This window comes from Triticum dicoccoides, chromosome 3A (genome assembly GCF_002162155.2).
Source record: "Triticum dicoccoides isolate Atlit2015 ecotype Zavitan chromosome 3A, WEW_v2.0, whole genome shotgun sequence".
NCBI lineage: Eukaryota > Viridiplantae > Streptophyta > Magnoliopsida > Poales > Poaceae > Triticum > Triticum dicoccoides.
In genome coordinates this window covers 757741129-757755191 of record NC_041384.1, presented here as the reverse complement: position 1 = coordinate 757755191, position 14063 = coordinate 757741129, and positions in this window count along the sequence as shown.

Here is a 14063-nt window from a genome sequence, read left to right as displayed (position 1 = left end):
CCTAGGGAGCGGGGGAGCGGGAGCGGTCCACAAGTGTGGAAGTTCAGCCAACCACTATTAGGAAAGAGCTTATAGGTGAACCCAAATGTAGTCTCCAAAGAGTGTTGGAGCTACTAGACGAGCATGGAGCATGGTGCATGGATCTTCTTCAATAACATTTCCTCCATGCTGATGTTGAGCACATAGTGAAAATTCAAGTTTCTTCCCGCCTGTGTGAGGATGTGATTGCATGGCAACTGGAGAAGAGTGGTGTCCTCTCGGTAAGAAGCGCTTATTGGCTGGTGCTCAACGAACGTCTTTGTCTATCTTCGGCCGGAGCGAGTAGCGCACCGGACGGGCGACGAACCGTCCGGCCTTCATTATGGAGGTGCTCTACTCCGGTGTCAAAAGGAGAGGACTTCCATTCGGACAACAGATTATTATTTTTCGGAAATGTTAACGACCACACGTGTGGGCGTTTGCATCTCGCCCACACGCGTGGATCCGCGTCCGTTCGTGAGCGCACGAATCTTGGCATGTTTCTAGTGCCACGTAGGACTGGCCTGGTGTGTGGGCGTTCAGCCGGTCGCCCACACGGCCGTTTCACCACACAGGAGGGCCTAGTGTTTGGGCGTTCAGCAGTTCGCCCACACGCCACTTTGCACGCACACACAAGGACTAGTGTGTGGGCATTTGACATCTTGCCCACACACACTTCTCCTCTCCCACACCCAAGCTGCTAGTTGTCATGTGTTTTTGCACTGCACATGGCAACTGCCCCTAGTGTGTTTTTATAAGCAGGTGGCAACTCTCCTTTTTTACCCGAGTTTGCCATGTGTTTTGCAGGGTACACGGCAACTGCCTAGTGTGCACGTAAGCAGATGGCAACTCTCTTTTACCGAGTTGCCATATGTTTTTGCATGGTACATGACAACTGCCCTAACGTGCATGTACATGGCAACTGCCCTAACGTGCACGTAAGCAGATGGCAACTCTTCCTTTTTACATGGCAACTGCCCTAACATGCTTGTGAGCACATGACAACTCTCTCAACTGCCTAGTGTTAATATGTGGCAACTACTAAAGTTATGAAATCATGACAACTATATTAGATCAGACCATACATGGCAACCGCAGTTGAGCAACCATGGCAACTGCAGTTGTCCGACATGGCAACCGTAGTTCAGCGACATGCCAACTGCAATTAAACGAACATGGACGATGGTCTGGACCATGGCAACTGCGGGCGCGCGATGACCGTCACACGTGGCGTACGGGACCAGGAGGTACGAGATCTGACATACGGGCGTGTGGGCGTTATCAACTTCGCCCACACGCACGCGTGTGAGAGGGATCGGAAAGGAAAAAAAGAGACGTGTGGGCGCTAATTGTTTTGCCCACACGTAGGGGTGTGGGTTGTTCCTTTTATACACCACACAAAATATGTGGGCGGACTCCCTAACACCCACACGTGTGACACTTATCGGCGTCTTTTTTTTAATCGTCAAGCAGTGAACCGTAAAAACAAACGGAATGACCTCAGAAAAAGTGGCATCACTTGTCCTAAAAATGAAACTGGGACTAATTTACCGTAATTGTTGAAATATACTCGACAATAGTTACTAATAGTTTCACTCCTTGAACATGGGAAATCATTAATTAAGACTACCCAACTATGAACAGGGTGAGCACTGATCTGCTTTAAATAGAAAGCAACTAAATGTGCTGGGATCACTCAAATTGTAGAATTAGTGGTAATACCATACAGAAATCTCTACCTATTACTACAATATAACTCCCAGTGAAGACATACCGGCTGATTCCAAATGATGTCCTGCTGTCTGATGGCCATCGCAATTCATTTTAGTCGAGTGTATCCATTGAAGCATTTTCAAATTCGCTTACTATGGCACATACTTACTGCGTATCTACTAATCTACAGCATCGAATTTCTGCGTAGTATCCAAAGCAAGCGGAAGTATGAAATTCTGGTCTGTATATTTGGCACCAGAAGTCAATACTTATCGAGTTCATATTAGAGACTATCTATTATGTTGTCCCCGTACTTGCACAATTTAACTACTCTTTCGAGAGATTACATTTGTCACCCTACCTCTATAAGCACCCTGATGGGAACGTCTCCTCCCACTGAACACGCATCGCCAGAAATTCTGAAATAAATTCAGCATAAATGCGAGCACCAGGACATGAACCCTCGTGGGCTGAAGATACTACTGTCCACCTAAGAGCATCTCCAGCCGTTGGCCCCCTAGGGGGCGCCTAAAATCGCCCCCCTGGGGGTGAGCCGGCCCAAAAACTCGGCCTGGGGCCGAGTTGGTCCCCAGCCGCCGGTCCCAGGGCCGTCCCCAGGCGCGTTCAAAAAAATTTAAATATATAGCAAAGTTCAAAGTTCGGCGAAGTTCGGCATATATTACATTTAAAAAGTAGGTTTTTATTAAATATATAATTAAAGAAAGAACTAGCTAAAAGCGGAGTAGTCGCCGCCGTCGTCGTCGTCGTCCGGCTTCTCCTCCTTGACGTGGCCGTCCTTGGTGGACCCCTGACCGGCGTCGCCTATGCGGGCTGGTGGCGGCGGCGCGGCGTCGTCGTCGCTGTCCTCGATGACGACGATTCCTCCCTCATCGCGGCCCCGGCGGCGCTGCGCGAATCGCCGCAGGGCGGCACACTGGCGCTCCCTCGCCATCTTCAGGGAGTCCGCGCGCGCCCATTCTAGGGCCGCGTCGTCGTCGAGCTCGACGTCGGCGCCGTGCTCTGTCTTCACCGCAGGGAGGCCCGGCTCTGTCTTCACCGGCGCCAGGCCCGGCTCCGTCTAGGGCTTGACGAAGCGCGGAGGAGCCGACGAAGGGGCGCGCCGGCCGCCCTCATTGATGACGATGCCGGCGCTGCGAGTGCGCCGGCCGAGCGGCGTCTTCGCCGCAGGCTCGGCCTTGACGCCGAGCAGCGCCGGAGCGCCGGACGAGTGTGAGGAAGAGCGGGAGGAGGAGGAAGAAGAGGAGGCGCCGAACCTCATGGGCAACCATTGCCCATCGCGTCGGCGGTGAGCCGTGGCCGTGGCAGCCGCCCTCGCCGGGGGGTATGCCAACGGCGGGTCGTTGCCGCCCTCAAGGTATGTCAGAACGCCCTCGAGGGTCCGGCCAGGGACACCCCACCACAGGCGGCGTCCGTCGCTGTTCTTCGGTCCGGCCACCACCAGCGTGCCGTTGGTGGACGCCAGCCTCTGCTACTGCCGGCACTGCAAGTACGCCGTCCACGCCGCTATGTTGTCGGCGACGTACTCGGGGAGAGGGAGCTGGGCGTCGGTGAGGGAGGCGCACACGACGTCGACCTCGTCGGCGAAGTAGCCCGGTTTCGCCACGGCGTCGGGCAACGAGGGAATGGGGACTCCCCCGTTGCTGAGTCTCCACCCTGTTGGCCCGGCGCACATGTCCGGCGGCGCCGGGATGTTCGCCTGGAAGAGGAGCCAAGACTCCTGTTCGCGGAGCGATCGGCGGCCGAAGCCGTTGGCCGCGGCCTCATCGCCGGGGAATCGCTCGGCCATCGGGAGAGGGAGGGAGGGAGACGGATGGCTCGGCGGTGGCGCTCAGGAAAGGCAAGGCTGCTCGGCGGCGCTCGGGAGAGGTAGAGGGCAGGCTAGGGCTGGTGTGGCTGGTGTAGCCAGAGGCGAGGGAGGCCACCGGCTTATATAGCGGCGCCGCCTCGTGTGTACGCGTGCGAGGGAGGGGAGGCGTCGGCGCGCCGCCCTGTGAACGCGCCGCCCGTGAGGAATCACTGGTAAGGCTGACTGGCGGCAGCCTTGCCATTGATTCCCTGCGGGAAACCGATGCGTTCGGGGAAGATGACGCGCGGTGTCGCTGACGCGGCGGGCCCGCGGCTCTTTCGCGCCAAAACCGCTCGCCCCGGCGCCCCCGAGCGCCCCCCAGCGCGCCGGGTTCGGCCTGGGTCCGCCGGCGCTAAATTCGGCCCAGGCCGGCGAAAATCGGGCTCTTGGAGCGCGACTGGGCCGATTTTTCAGCGCCGGCGCGAAAAAAATGCCTGGGGAGGCCTTTCTGGGGGCGCGGCTGGAGATGCTCTAACCATTCAACCACAGGTTGGTTTGCCCCTTGGATGCACTTAATTCGAACCATCTGCTTGTACTCCCATTATCTAAAAAATGTCTCTACTCGTACACCCACAACGAACACCTCCCGGTGGACACCACTCATTTGTTCCCTCAGTCGTCACAACATCATTGGCCGTGACAACACCTCCCACACAACATGGCAGCATCTTAGCAGTATCGTTTACAACACCACTAGAGCGTTGCAACATGGTATGCAGCATGGGGGCATCCCTAAGTAACATTGACTCATAGCATGGGCGACATCCATAGCAACACCGTCGGCGCATCACAGGATGGTGGGAGCATAGCTTGCACCATCACTGCCCTCGAGAGCGGCGACAACAGTTTCACAAAACCCGCCAACCCTGACAGAATCATCGTCCATGTCGCAACACTATTGTAAGCACATGTTTGCCTCACGTGACTGTGTTTCCGCCCATCACAGCGTCTCGAGCCACTGTCGCGGCATGGCTTCGAAGAAATTTCGACGTAGCGGGTGGTGCTACTCGTAGTAGCACCAGAAGTCCTTTCTATCGAGGTGCTGCTAGCAACATTGCTCAATCAGAGGGGACGGTGCGACCTCGTAACATACGCCGACGACCATCGTAGCACCACTTAGAGTGGATGCCAATAACCTTGCAACATCACTCATGGGAAAAGCCACCACACTGCTCCAATCGCAGCGCGTTTAACACGTGGCCCGGCGCCGTGGCCTGCAACACACATCGATGCCTTCCCCTGTTGTCTACTGCAACCCATGGCTTGCTTGTAGAGGCAAGGCGTAACGGTGGTTTCATGCTTGCAACAACGGGTGATTGCCTACAACATCGGTTGCAACAATGACATCGATGAGGCATGTTGAATCATGGCCTCCTCGGTTGCGGTGGGTGGTGCGGCATCGCCATGAGAGAGAACTGAGTCGACGGAGAGAAGAAAGGATAGGTGATATCGACGAATCAGTGAGCTTGCTTAGTTCTCGAGAGGATAAGATTTAGTACATGCGACACAAAAGAAGCACGTCGTGCGACTGAGGAGCTTGTGCATCCGCCACATGGTCACGCTTGACCGAATGGTGTCTGATCCCACCTCCATTTGTTCCACGCTCAACGGATTAAATAGCTTGCACTAGTAGAAAACAAGGCTTTGGTTCGGCCAGAAAAAAAGCATCAATCCCGGTTGCATTACGAACCGGGACTAATGTGAGCATTAGTCCCGGTTCGAGCGGCTAGGGCATCCTACAGGCATTAGTCCCGGTTCAAATGGGACCTTTAGTCCGAGTTGGTGCCACGAACCGGACTAAAGGGTGCGATGCCCATTAGTACCGGTTCGTGGCACGAACTGGTACTAAAGGTTAGACCTTTAGTCCCGGTTCGAGCCACCAACCGAGACAAATAGGGTTGAGGCATTAGTACCGGTTCGTGGCACCAACCGGTACTAATGGTGCAATTTTCAAATTCTACCCCTCCCCCCCTGTGTATCGCCTTTTCAGTTTTGTAAAAAGCAAAAAAAAAAAAATGGTAGAAACTTCAAAAGTTAAAATCCTTCGAGATGTAGTTATGTTACTACATCTATTAGTTAGGAAAATTTAAAAACTTAAATTTGGACATGTTTTGCAAAAAGTGTAGGGAAAATGTAAAACGACTATAACTTTTGCATACGATGTCAGAAAAAAACGTATAATATATCAAAATGTTCAGCACGAAAATCCGCATCCGATTTTGACCGTCTACGGCTTGTTTGCAAATTTTTAGAATCCTCAAATTCTAAAAGAAAAAAAGTTATGCTTAAATTTCAGTTTTTTTTGAATTTTCGTTAAATCTGGTCAAACTACTTATTCAAGAAGTATTACTGTTACTAAATAATTATTCAAGAATATTAGTGTTACTAAATAATTATTTCGGTTTTTTGAATTTTGGTCAAATCTGGTCAAACTGTGGTCAAGCATTGGTCAAACTACTTATTCAAGAAATATTAGTGTTACTAAATAATTATTGTTTTTTAGAACGATAGTTTCAAACTCAAACAGTGAAATGTGTGACTTGATGTTCAAGCTAAACTCCTGAGAGTTAATAGGATTGACATCTTACTATCGTCAGGAAAACAACAAGTGCAGACTTGGAAACGAGGGAGAATAGAACCCGGAAGTTAAGCGTGCTTAGGCTGGGGTAGTGAGAGGATGGGTGACCATCCGGAAAGTTAAATGATTTAGAATGATGAGGGGTGATTAGAGATTAGAGGTTAAATAGAGCAGTGATGAGGAGTGATTAGAGATTAGAGGTTAAAATAATTCAGAAATTTGAAAATTCAGGAAAAAAATTCAAAAAAAACCATAAAATTTCCTTTAGTACTGGTTGGTGTTACCAACCGGGACTAAAGGTGGACCTCCACGCAGCGGACACGTGGAGGGCCTTTAGTCCCGGTTCTAAGGGGGGGAGCTTTAGTAACGACCCTTTAGTCCCGGTTCCAGAACCGGAACTAAAGGCCTTTATAAACCGGGACAAATGACCCTTTTTCTACTAGTGTTGTGCACACTCACCGTGCAATGGGCCAGTTGTTTAGTGGTTTACTGTTGGTTTCCTTGGTTTCCTTCGAAAACGGTGAAGCTACTTCGCAAGGGATGCGCTGGGCTGTCAGGTTTTTGAGCCTGTTTATTTTCATTTTCAGGAGGAATTTACCGAAATATTAAAGTTACTTAAAAAGAGTATTCCCCACATAACGATCAACTAATTGTAATTCCTATTCTCCCAATTCAACAAACAAGAGTTCATAACAATCTAACTTTCTAATCTTCATACTTAATCCGCATCAAAATATGTAACTTTTCTAGGGGGGTGTTCCAAAGCAAATCTCTTTCAGGAAAAGAATATTTATTGGATTTTAGAAAACATTATTAGTGGGTTTCAAAAAATAAACTTATACTGCATGCAACGCCAATAACTCGTACCTTTGTTGATATAAAATGTTCATCATGTTTTTTGTAAAATGTCCACCATGTATTTAAAAATCAATACACCTTTGAAAAAGAATTATCACATATTTAAACAAAAAATTCATTGCATTTGAAATGCTCAACGTCTATTTGAAATTGTATATCTCAAAATAATGCTCAACGTTTATTTGAAATGCTCATCACTATTTGAATAATCTTATCGCATATTAACAAATGTTCAATGTGTAATGAAAAAAATCCCAATCGTTTTTTTGACCATTAAGTCCCATACATTTCAATTATTTTCAAAAAAATATTTTATATACATTTATATTCATGCAATTAAAAAGTTTGTGCATTTTTATATAAACTAATAAATCAAAATTTCTTCCTGCAAATATGAATTTATGTTCAAATACTATGTGAAAAATGTTCAAAGAATAAAAGGATAACATAGAAGTTAATAAATAAAAAAATGCCAAAGGTGAAAAACCTTACAAAATAAAAAAATGAAATAAAAATGCAAAAAAAAGGAATAAAAAATTTCAAGTAGTGGGACAAGCAAACAAAAGGAAAAAAATGAGAAATTAAACTAAAAACAGAGAACAAACACATTGAAAAAATATGATAAAGAGGAAAAATATTGAAAATAGAAAATTAGATATTAGAAGAAAAAACCGAATTCGAAACAAAACAATACAAAAACCATAAAACGCAATCAACGACGGAATTCTTCTTATTGTGAAATGATAAAATGATTAAAGATGAAAGTTAGCTCTCCTTTCCAAACAAGGAGATAGGTGACATCGTCGTTAAGCAGAAGAATTGTCGGACGCGGCTATTTCTCGCTTTTATGTGATATGATAGCTCGAATTGCACGACCCTTTCTCGCTTATAGCGAGACCTGGGAAACCTTCGAGTGAAGGGGAGCCCCAGATGGACTAGCCCGGGCGAACGTGAGGCCATGGCTTCATTTTCCTTTTCAACTTTTATGTTTCCCATTTTGCTTTATTTTTTTAATTTTGTTTGTACTGTAAATATTCTACTTATATATATGACAAAAGACACTCTACATAAAACTTTTAAAAAAATTACAGAGAATTAAAAAAAGTTAAATGTGTATAGGGAACATGTTTATCATGTATAGAAAAAATGTATATAAAAAATACGATGCTTATGAAAGTTTGGATAATGTATTTAAAAAAAGTTAATCAAGTATTTGAAAAAATGTTGAACAAGTATTTGAAAAATGTTAATCCAGCTTTTGAAAAATCTCAAATTTGTATTAAAATTGTGACCATGTATTAAAAAATGTTAATCCTATAATTGAAAAATATTACTCAAAATTTCATAGATTATTTGAATGCATAGAAAAAATGTCGACTTTGTATTAAAAATGTTAATATGGTACTTGAAAAATATTAATCAAGCATTTGAAATATGTTAGAAAATGTGTATAAAAATGTGGCAACGTTTAAAAAAATTGTATTTTAAAAATGTTTAACATGTGTTAGAAAAAGTATTCGATATATAACAAAAACGTGTAATAGAAAAGCAATGAATAGCCGAGGGAAAAGAAAAAGAAAAAATGATGAAAAACCAGAAAGAACCAAATAAAACCGATGAAAATGAAGAAAAAAGAAAGAAACAAAAAGGCCAATGAAAACCGAGAAATAAACAAACAAAGGTAACGAAGAAAAAAAAGAAAGTATAGAAAAACAGTGAAAACAGAGAAAGAAGGTTCTGGGATCGAAACTTGCATGCTACCTATTCTTTAGTCTATTACTTTCAAGTGCGCTAAAGGGCCGAACCGTTATTGTAAACGCTCGGCACAAGAGACGCCACCATCTCGCTCTAAGCAAGACATAGCTCTAGCTGCTCGGCCGCCTACAGGGGAGCTGGTAGTCAGCCGGGCCAGTAGAAATGTGGGTTCAACACATTTAACAAATGTTCTTGTAGTGTAAAAAGTGTTTGCTCTGTGTGAGTCTTAAAAAAATGTTAATGCATTTCCAAAAATTATATCTGACATCTCGAAAATGGAAAAAAAGTGATTACAAAATTCAAAAAACTATTTGGATCATTCAACAAATGTATGTTACATTTTAAATGTGTTCACGTGTATTGAAAATATGTTTTTGGCTCTTTCAAAAATTGTTATACATGTAAAAAAATAGTCACAAGTTTAACTAAAATGTTTTGTATTATTCAAAAGAGGTTTTAATGTGTGTTTGAAGAAAAACATTTAACACATATTAAAAAAACATGCCTTTGAAAAAATGTTAATCATATATTTAAAAAATGTTAAAAGTCTACACAAATACTTTAGATATATAAGCAAAATGTGCGATGTGTATGAAGAATAGTAGACATGAATACATATATTTTAAATAATATATCAATTATGTATTTAGAAAATGCTAACAGTGTATAAAAAATGTTTGTGATTTATATGGTAAATGCAGAATCTACATGAAATTTTTTACAAATGTATTAAAAATGATAAAAATTAAACTAAAATGAAAAAAGAAAAAACAGAAGAAAGCAACAAAAAAGGGTGAAAACGAAGAAAGAACCAAACAAAACTGGTGGAAATGGAAGAAAGAAATGAGGAAAATAGAAGAGAAAGGAATAAGAAAACGGAAAAAGGGAAGACCAAAGAAAACCAGTGAATAATCGTAGAAAATATGAAGAAAACCCGATGCAAAATGGTGAAAACCCGATAAAAAATACTCTTGAAGAAAAACACGGTAAAGAAAACCTCATGAAATAGGAAGAATTCTAAGGATGATGACATCTAGCAGTCTCTCTCTCTCTCTCTCTCTCTCTCTCTCAAAAAAAAAAGAGAGAGAGATCTAGCAGTGGAATCATAACTCTGCTCATAGATTCTAGGAGCTCGGCCCATCACTATAGAGGCTGTAGAATTGAACCGAGAAACCAGAGTCTGTCCGGCCGGTTGTTCTTCTAGGAACTGAGCATACTCGGATACTTCATCGGATGTTGGGGCCACCATTGCCCCAAAGCCAGAACCCCATTTCGAACTTAGGAATGGAAATGTTTCAACCATTGTAAATGGCAAAACCAACATCTCTGGTTGAGGAACCAGAGAACTTGAACGTCCAATTCTAAAGACGAGGCACGTTAAAAAGAGATGCACGCCCACTCCAAAGGAGAAAAGGAGAATGTGACTCTACGATTCTTCGGTGAGCGTGATTTTTGATTTGAAAGATTCTGCAACCACAAAGAGTTCCCGCGGTCGATGCCCTACTTGAAAATTGACCGACACGCGTTTGGAATGGCGGGAGCATTAATATCTAGAGTGATAGGTGGGTACCTTGCACCCCCTTCGGCGAGATGATATCCACATAGGGTATCTGCCAACTACGACGGATGGCCGAGCTCCTTGATGATCATGGCGCCTGGTGCATTGACCTTGTCCATCGCTATTTCCACCTAGTTGATGTCCAGGTCATTAGAAACATGTGGACATCCCAGCGCCTCCCAGACGACATCCACGCATGGGCCTTGGAGAAGAATGATATCATCATCATTCGGTCTGCATACCGCTTCGCGATGGACGAGCGCGACCTTCCATTTGCTAGCGCAACTAGCAGGGCACCGAATGGTCGTTGCGCCATCCGGAAGACCATATGCCCCCCCCCCCCAAGGTACACGTATTTTCTTTGCAGGTAGTGACAAATTCCCTTGCCACGTTGGTGAATAAATTCTCCCGCCGCTTGAAAATCACTGACTTATGAATCATGCCCCATGTATGGTCGGGAACGCGAGGAAGGATTCCACATGCATTCCACGCAATGTGTAGGTGCCCTCATGTGGTTGAGCTATAGAGGGCGATGGCGAAGGAGTGGCGGATACTGGACATCAAGTATGTTCGTCATTCATGAATGGAGCTGGAAACATCCTCATACCCTAAATGCTAAGATCGGTCTCCCACAACACTCGATCAAACAAAAGAAGACATCACTAAGTGTTTGTTCTTGTTTACTTATAACATGACAGTACATAAATTCTCTGCTCAAACACTCGTGATCTACATAACTTTCTTGCCTCTTCGGTGAGCTGGACTCGTGATCTTCACTTCTACAATAAAAAGTGGTATCCATCAGCAACACCTTACTTTTCTGTGTGGGAAAAACTACAAATTCACACTGTCTGCTTCTCCATATGTCGCGTTAGACAAGGGGCATCCACCATCCAAACTCCTTCGGTACGAAGTGCTCGCGCCAGGCCTAGGTCAACGTGGTCATCACCGAAAGTGCATTTCCGTGTCAGGTTGAATCATTGTTCCGTGGGCCGTTCATTGACTGGCATCGATGAGTCTTTGTAGACCGTGTTGCAGTGCAGCCTTCAGGACGTGAACATCATGATTTGTCCTTGCCAAGACATTCTGGATGAGAACAAAATAGCTCACTGTCTTGCTGCATTAACTTGATCCTTCTGTCCAAATAATGTGACTCTCCATAACTAACGTTATCCACCTATCCAAAAAGATGATATTCTCTATAATTAACGTGACCCTCCCATCCAATAATGATACTCTATAATTAGCGTGAAAACCAACAAACGTACGAAATCAAACCAAATCACGACGTACCAACATGTACAGATACGTACTATAATCCGTTTTAATAATGGGGACTAGTACAGATACATAGTATAGCCCCAATCGCTCGCACTAATCCTCTACTTTCAATGAACAGTAAATTCCAAACTAATAGTAAACAAACTATAAAAAAATCTGTAATCTTTAGGCATCCAAGATGCTCAAGTGCACTAGGATCATGCAAAATTTCAAAGTCAAATGACATCTGAGGAGCTTGTGAAGAAAAACCTGGTCTATAAAATGCTGTTTTTCAAAGTTTCTTTGATAGTCATTTTTTTCACGAGCTCCTCAGTTGTCATTTGACCACGAAAATTTGCATGCATCAAGCACAACTGAGCATGTTGGATGCCTAAAAGTGTCAGTTTTTTAACTGTTTCAAATTTACTGTTCATGGGCAGGTGTTGATCAGCCTAGTGTCGGAATCGCTGCTCTCCAATCACACACACTAAAGATAAATGGTGTGTGATGACTATGATGCCTACTGCCACGGAGGATCGCCTCTAACCACCGCATCGGCGCACACGTTCTCGCGTGCCTTGTTGGCGACAAGAGATCGCAGTCCTGCAACTTTCGACACGTGAGCACGTCCTCCTCTACTAGTTCTGCATGGCCAAGAAGTGGTGTCATGCACTTGACGATTTTCTGAAACATGGGGAGATAACTTTCGCTAGCGTTGACATCAGAGAGGGAAGAAAGCTCTTTTCTAGGAGTGTATCGTCATTCCAGATGAGTACCACATCTACATCCACAGTCCAGGTCAAAGGTGGCGGCGAAGGGTACTCCATGGGGCAACTCATAGTGGGCATCATAGACCTCTCATACAAGGACTTGAAAACGACATTCGCAAAACCATACCATGACTACTAGGAGTGGAATCCGTTTACTACTCCGGTGCCCATAACCTATGCAGGGAAGGATGCCTACGTGAGTTATGAGATTTATCAAACGATTTTGACCATAAAGGATGGGTTGCGTGACCAAGACTGAACAACGGAGCATTCGTCTACCCATCCTTGAATGAAAGGCTCCCCCGAAACAAGGCAAACGAAGGACCATCAAGCGGTTACAAACGTCGGAAGGGAAACTACATGTGGTAGGTTGCTTCTTCTTAGATGTCTATGTTGAATTGGAATGTTGTCTTATTTCAGGAGTTAATTTTCCTCCAATATTCTTAATTGGCCGACATGTTGTTCGTATAGTATTTTTGAACTGCAGAGAACCACGCGGTAAGGGGGGATGTGTGATTTTTATGTAAAAATATGTGTGGTTTACGTAAAACATATGTGAAAGGTTGGGACGACATAATTTATCAACGCTTTTGGAAATAATTCGAGTGCTTTCACAATTATTCAAAACCGCTATTGATAGTAGATTAGTCACTCTCAAAATAAGCGATGAAAAAATTCAAAACTATTCTAAGCACTTTTAGGAATATTCGGTGACACTTTCGTGGGTTGTTTGAGCACTTTAAAAATTTGGTTTCAAACACCTCAAGCACAAGTTATTTTAACATGAACTGTATCATATGTATTGCCTTAGCAGTTGATATTATAAGTTCATATTGCAGGTTGCTATATCATAAATTAAGATCATACTTTAAGAACAATTCATATTTTTCATATAGTTTGTCTAACTTCTCGATTTCATTTGGCATGTTCGCCATGGGTGCAACAAGTCATCTACTAGTAATTAAGAGTGGACAGTAAAGATACGAGAGGGCAAATCCAAATGGACTCTAGTCGACACGGACCGGCACCATATACAAACTAGTTGAATAAGGGTAGTTGTTGCCATGTATGCAAACCATGTAAGGTTTTAGTGATGAAGATATAATAAGTCATGAATTTACCATCCTCCTCCCTTTCCATGAGGCATATGGAGGCCAAAATAAATGAAGAGCACACTGCTAAGGTGTCAGAGACCAAGAATGCTCAAAATGCGATCTTTCCAGACATGATGGGAAATCCCGCGCTTCAAGTATCACTACTACATCATCTGGGTAGAGTGAAAGCAATGGTGAAGATAATTGTCACAAGGAGCACTGCCATAATGATGTCTGCTTTGTGTATTGTTTTAGCAAAAATTGTAGGCTCAGGGGTTTTTACGGGGGTATTACGGGCTTCTTCCAACTAATTAAACCAGCCCCATCTCCCTAATTTTCAGACGGGTGTTGGCCAATTTTTCCAAATTGCAAACCACAAAGTGCCAAGTGGATCAACCCCATAAAACCCCCTAAAAGACCCCGCGCGTGTAGCTTTACTTGTTTTAGTTAGTAACTTGGTCCTCTACCTCCTTGATTCAGAGCTTTGCATTGCCAGCATAAGGACATGTACTCCCTTCTGCATGAATTCAGATTAAAAAACGATGTACAATTTAGTTAACTCATGGTTGTACTCCAGACCAAGCTGGAGTGG